The following is a 6,555-nucleotide window of genomic DNA, read 5'->3' as shown; positions in this document are numbered from 1 at the left end:
ATCCCGAGGAAGTTTTGTGTTTTTTTCTGCTAGAAATAATAGCTTCCATGTATTGAGCTCTTACTATACACCGGGAACTGTACTAAACATTTAAAATACATTATTTCAGTTCTTTCAACCGTCCTTTGAAATGATATTATTGCAGATGAGGAACCTGAGGCCCAGAAAAGTAACTTGCCCAGGTTCAAAGAGCTAGCAAGCAGCGTGCTCTTTCCTTGACACCAGTCGTTGTCACCCTGTGGTCCCCAGACCAGCAGCATCAGTATCGCCTGAGAACTTGTTAGACATGCACATTCTTGGGCCCCATCCCACACCTACTGAATTAGAAACCCTGGGAGTGGAGCCCAGCAGTCTGTTTAAAACCTTCCAGGTGATTCTTACGCACACCAGCATTTGTGGACCACTGAATTAGGGTGTTTACAAAGTTATAGACAACCACATGTTAAGTTGGATCCTAAAGGTCCCAGATACAATATAATGGGCTAGGGTAATGCAGGAAGATTCTTGGGGAGTGGATTTGGTTCTTGTAGAAGTGTCAGAGACTGACTGGACTAAGTGAGGCAGAAAGAAAGAAAGTTGGAGAAGAGTTAGTGATGCTTCTTAATAAGTTTTTTTATTTATTCATGGAAGGAGTTTGGATTTGCTGCAGTGGGCAATACGGAGCTATTGTAAATGTCTGGGCAGTGGAGTGATCCCTTTAGGAATTAGGAAAGCGTTTGCTAAGATGGAGAATTTTCTGTACATTTATATTTCAGTGAAAAAAGCAGGGGTAAATTTCAGGTGCAGAGGCTGTGGATGTGCACACGTGTGTATGTGTGTGAGTGTGTGTACACGTGTGTGTAAAGTGCTGGGACGGGGCTGCTCCTTCCATGGACAGCTCCTTCCAATGACCCTTGCAAGGAATCAGGGTATGGTGAGGACGTTGGCTAACTTGCTAAGGCAAAACAGTTTTGCTCATCATCTATGCCTACTCTTTATTTGGGGCAGTAAAAGGCCATCTGTATTAGCCTCTATTCTTCTCAAATCTGCCAGCCGTCCTTGTACAATGTTGGTAAGAGCAGAGACGAGGGAAAACTGCGCCGAGATTCAATTTCTGGGAATTTCTTAACAAGATATGCAAACTGGCACTTGTTCTACTTACACACTGCAAGATTAATTTCCATTTCTAAGGAAGTGTTCAGTACAAACATTAATCTCATAGTCTTTCTTCTTCAAAGAATTATATGGAGTCATCTTTACATGTTACATCTGACGGGAAACAACTTGTAATGAAATATCCTCTTATACAGTGCAGTGGTTTGGAAATGCAGAGATACTAGAGATTCTCAGATGAAAGCATATAACTTTAAAGATGATTGTGCTACTGTGAGCTGGAAATCAGGATAGAGAGTCAGGCAGAACTGGCTCTGAATTTTAGATCCCATACTTAACCAGCTATGCGGCCTTGGGCAAGTCACATTTTTCCAAATCTCCAGAGAAATAGAAATAATTAACCTTAGAGAGTTGTACAAAGGATTAGAAATAATGGATGTAAAGCAAGCATGGGGGCCGGCCCCATGGCCTAGTGGTTAAGTTCAGTGCGTTCTGCTACGGCGGCCCAGGTTCAGTCCCTGGGCGTGGACCTACATCACTCACCAGCTGCCATGCCGTGGCAGTGACCCACATACAAAATAGAGGAAGATTGGAACAGATGTTAGCTCAGGGTGGATCTTCCTCAGCAAAAAAGAAAAAAAAAAGCAGGTAGCATGCTGGGCACATTGGAGGCCAAGTAATAATAGTTAGGATTATCTAATATACTTCATAATATTGCGGTCTCCTTAAATGGAGAAAATGCCCCATCTTTCTTTAGTGGAAATTCTGGCCCTACATCTTTAATGCTCCTGAAATATTGAAGGTGACTTGTAGTAATTTGCATTGACTACATCTGGAAGATAAGTTCCTAGAAGTGGAATTGTTCAGTCTAAGAGTATATGCATTTGTAATTTTGATAAATATTTCCAAATTGGTTTCTATGGGGCTTATACCAATTTACTTTTCCAGCAGCAAATTATCTGAGTTAGGCAGATGTTTTTTGAACATTTCCAGATGACATCTTCTTTGTGGAAGATGTCAACACGTACAACAAGACGTACAACACGTCTACAAATTCTCTGACACATACCCCACTGAGAGGTGGGGTCTATGTCCCCTTCCTCAGAACTGGATGGGCTGTGACTGCTTCGACACATAGTTGTGGCAGAAGTGATGCTGTGTGATTTCTGAGGTTATGTCGTAACAGGCCATGTAGCTTCCACCTGGTTCTCTTGGGCTGCTCATTCTATGGAAAGCAGCCGTTATGAAAGAAGTCTGACCACCCTTAGACCCCCAGTCTTCAGAGGCCACGTGTAGGCACTCTGATCGACAGCCCAGCAGAACTCCCAGCCACAGAAAGGACTATCTATTGACCAGGTGAGTGAGGGAGGCATCCTGGATGTCCAGGACAGCGGAGCCTCTAGATGACCACAGCCCCAGCCGACATCTGACTTCAGCTGCATCAGAGACACCCAAGAGAGAAAACTGCCAACCACGCCCTTCCTGAATCCCTGACCCACAGAATTGTGAGCCAAATAAAATGGTTGTGTTAAGCATTTAGGTGTTGGGGTAGTTTGTTATACGGCAAGAGTAACTTGGACACTTCCTCACGGTGGTCCTTAATCTTTATTTTCAGCCTCCCCAGAAAATCTTTTGGATGAGGGTTCCATAGGTTTACCAGAGTAGATGCAGTTTCTAGCTCGCTGGCTCAACTCTGGTCCTCTCTAGCCCAAGAAAACATAGGAGAAAGTGAATAAGAATGACATTATTATTGGGACAGCCTTGAATCAGCACTAACATATTTTAAAAAGTTATTCATGGGGCCAGACCAGTGGCTTAGTGGTTAAGTTCATGCGCTCTGCTTCAGCGGCCCGGGGTTCGCAGGTTTGGATCCTGGGCACGGACCAACACACTGCTTATCAAACCATGCTGTGGCGGCATCCCACATAAAAATAGAGGAAGATGGGCACAGATGTCAGCTCAGGGCCAATATTCCTCAGGAAAAAAAGGAGGATTGGCAACAGATGTTAGCTCAGGACTAATCTTCCTCACCAAAAAAAAAAAAAAAAGAAAAAAGTTATTCATTAGTTAATTGCAATACTTCAGCTACCATGTGGGAGGCAGTACAAGGACACATGAGTCCTTCTTTGTGGTCTGAGAGATCTTGATGTGAGAATTTGGGAAAGATACTTCACATTATCTGAGTCTCAGTTTCTTCATCTGTATTGATAAAACTTAGCTCGTAGAGTTCTTGATTAAATAATATAAATTTCCTACATTAAATGATACAATGTAGGAAATGTGCATAGTACTGATTGTCTCAATACACAGTGGTGAGCTGAGGTAGGATGAAGAAGAGTTTCTTATAACTGCTGCCCCTCTAGGCTGTATGCGCCTCAAGGCTGGGCGCCACTGGGCTTCTTCCGGGAAGCCGCTCCCTGCGGGACACTTCTATAAACTAATATTTATAGCCTCTTCAGTGGTCGCCCTGCTTCCACCTTTGCCCTCTGATAGTCTATTTTCCACCTCGCAGGCAGAATGATTCTGAGTTGGATCATGTCACTTCTCTGCTCAGAGCCCCCGATGGCTCCCATTTTATCTGAGGTAAAAGCCAGAGTCCGTACCATAACTCACAAGACCCGAGATGTTTACCTCATCTATTTCTCTTTACCTCGCTCACTTAGCTCCAGCCGCTTAGACATCTTTGCTGTTCCTTGAGCCCACCCAGGGCCACCACAATCTGTTGTGTGGGTTGTGTCCTGTAGGAAGGACCCAGCCAAGGGCTCAGAGAGCTGAAATCCAGCCGGGGCTGCACTTACCATGCTGTGCTTCTGGCATGATTGACACTAAAGTGCCTTCTTGCCTGGCAGCAGCCCTGACTTCCCAAGGCGTGCTCCTGCCCCAGGGCCTTTGCACTTGCTGTTCTTTGCCTTGGACTCTCTCCTTCAGAATATCTGACTTGCTCATCAACTTCCTTCAGGCCTTTCCTCAAATGCTACCTCATCAGAGAAATCTTCTCTGACCCCTGTGGAAGTAGAAACCCCCACCCTCCTTGCCCTGCTCTGTTTTTCTCTGTATCACTAATTGCCATCTGACATATACTGTATTTACTTATCCTTGCTCTCTCTGCTCTGAAGTATAAGTCTAGATAATGATTCTTATTTTTTAAAAATTTAATTGAAATTTTTTTTGCTGAGGAAGATTCACCCTGAGCTAACATCCCTTGCCAATCTTCCTATCTGTGCTTGAGGAAGATTTGTCCTGAGCTAACATCTGTGCCAATCTTCCTCTATTTTGTATGTGGGTCACCGCCACAGCATGGCTGATGAGTGGCGTAGGGCCATGCCTGGGACCTGAACCTGGCCACTGAAGTGGAGCGTGTGGAATTTAACCACTACCCCACCAGGCCGGCCCCCAGATAATGATTCTTGAAGAGCAGCTCGTGGGAACATCAGCCTCACCTAGGAACTTGTTAGAAATGCGAATTTCCCAGCCTCACCCCAGACCTGGTGAATCTGAAGTCCTGGAGGTGGGGCCCATTAGAGATGATCCTGATGCACACCCAATTTTGAGAATCACTGGTCTAGGCAACGAGAGAGAAGGGCCTTTGTCTTTTCATTTGCTGCTGCATCCTCAGAACTAAGAACAGTGTCTAACACAAAGTAGGTGCTCAATAAATATTTGTTGAATGAGTGCTGAATGGATTTATCGAGTGCTTTCCAAAAACAGGGCTGCCTTTTAAGTGCTTTATAATTATTAATTCATTTAATCCTTGATCAGTGCCATGACTTAGGTACTATAATTATCCCATTTTACAGCTGAGGAACCTGAGAGAGTCTACTTAACTAGCTCAAGGTCAAACAGCTAGGAAGTGAAGCCTGGAACCCAGAGCTCACGTGTTTAACCACAGGCTACATACACCACCTCTTAACGGGACCAGGGGGCCCCAGCAGAAGTGTCAGGCTGCTCCAGGCTACCAGGCAGGGGGAGCTTTTTATAAGAAAAGACAGAGGGGGAAGATCTCAGTGTACTCCTGTCTGAGTGGGGTTGGGGACTGAAGGAATACCGTGTCAGGGAGCAGGAGACACAGGTGCAGTCCTTTTCTCCCACTTCCTGGGAGTGCGAAATTGGCAAGCCATTCAAACTCTCTGAGCCTCGATTGTCCTGTCTGTGAAATGGGCCAGAAGCCAGAGGTCTGGAAATTTGGAAGAGGATGGGGCTGCAGCCAGCTCATACTGTGCTAAAATAGGCACTGTTGGCACCCCATGTCACCCCACATCAGTCCATCTCTGCCTTCAGAGGCAGCTGTGGTGGAGAGTTCTGGGAGAGCCCAGAAGCCTCTCCCCGTGAGGACTGGTCCCCCAAGAGTGTGCCCTACGTCTTCCCTCTTTCTAACCCAGGGCCTTCTCTGATGCTAAGGGAGTCCACTCGGCCTTCTAGTAAGCTTGGCCTGCAGTTGATGCCCTGGGGAGCAGCCCTCAACGAACAGGGAACAGGAACCAGCAGATAAACACGTCCTGGCCTACTGCCTTTTAGATGGAAGATTCTAGGAGGCATTCGGTACACTTCCCAGGAGGTTGCAGGGAGATCAGCCCCCTTGCTCACAGCAGCAGCGATCTTAGTAACGCCTCAAATGGCCTTTCCTCCCTCGCTGTTTCCTTCTCCCTCCCTCCTGCTTCCTGGGCTCACCTTCCAGATAAATCCCTGCCTCCAAGGTGCTGTGTCTAAGGCTCCACTTTAACTCAGAGACCTGCCTTTCTCCAGATTAGAGAAAAGGAAGCTGCTCGGGGAGCATGCAGCCCCGAGGTGCACATGGGCCAGGAATGGGGCTGGATCAGTGTCCTTGGGTTGTCAGTGTGCCCAGCAGCCTGAATGCTGGTCCACGCCCTCATCAGGTAGATGGGGAAACAGAGTTTTTCCTCTTTCCTCTGGTGATCAGCTCATTCATTCCATCTTTTGAATGAGCTTTGCAGAGGGTCTGACATCTCCAGCTTTTGTGTTCAGAAGCTGGGGCCAGAGGCTAAAATTTGCTGAATGTTCAGCTTTTATCCTTTGGATTCAGAAAAGACCTGCCAAGAAAACTCTGCCCGTGGCCTGCTCCATGTAGATCAGAGAGATGAGCTCAGTGCTGGCGATCACGTGGCCAAAGCATCTCTTCATCTCTGCCCGCTGGGCCGGAGTTCTCATTCTTTTTCTTGGCAGCACCCAGCTGGTCTCACACCACAACCGACCACAATAAGAAGGAAAACAACCTTCAAAGAGGCAAGCAAAGCACACTTTCCTTTTTAAAGGAGCCCCTGAGGTTATTTCTGGGTGGTGGGTTGTGGGTGATGTTTCTTTTTCCTTTAGGATTACCTATGTTTTTCAGGTTTTCTGTCAATACCCTGGAACATGTATTTTTTGGTGCAACACAAAAGGTTAAAAAATAAATTCAACTGCACAGATAATTTGTGAAATAAATAAATGAATCATCAAAACAGCCGA

This window comes from Ceratotherium simum, chromosome 5, assembly GCF_057802395.1.
Source record: "Ceratotherium simum simum isolate JZ-2026a chromosome 5, ASM5780239v1, whole genome shotgun sequence".
Taxonomy (NCBI): domain Eukaryota; kingdom Metazoa; phylum Chordata; class Mammalia; order Perissodactyla; family Rhinocerotidae; genus Ceratotherium; species Ceratotherium simum.
The sequence above is the reverse complement of the archived record's forward strand: the minus strand, read 5'-3'. Positions refer to the sequence as shown.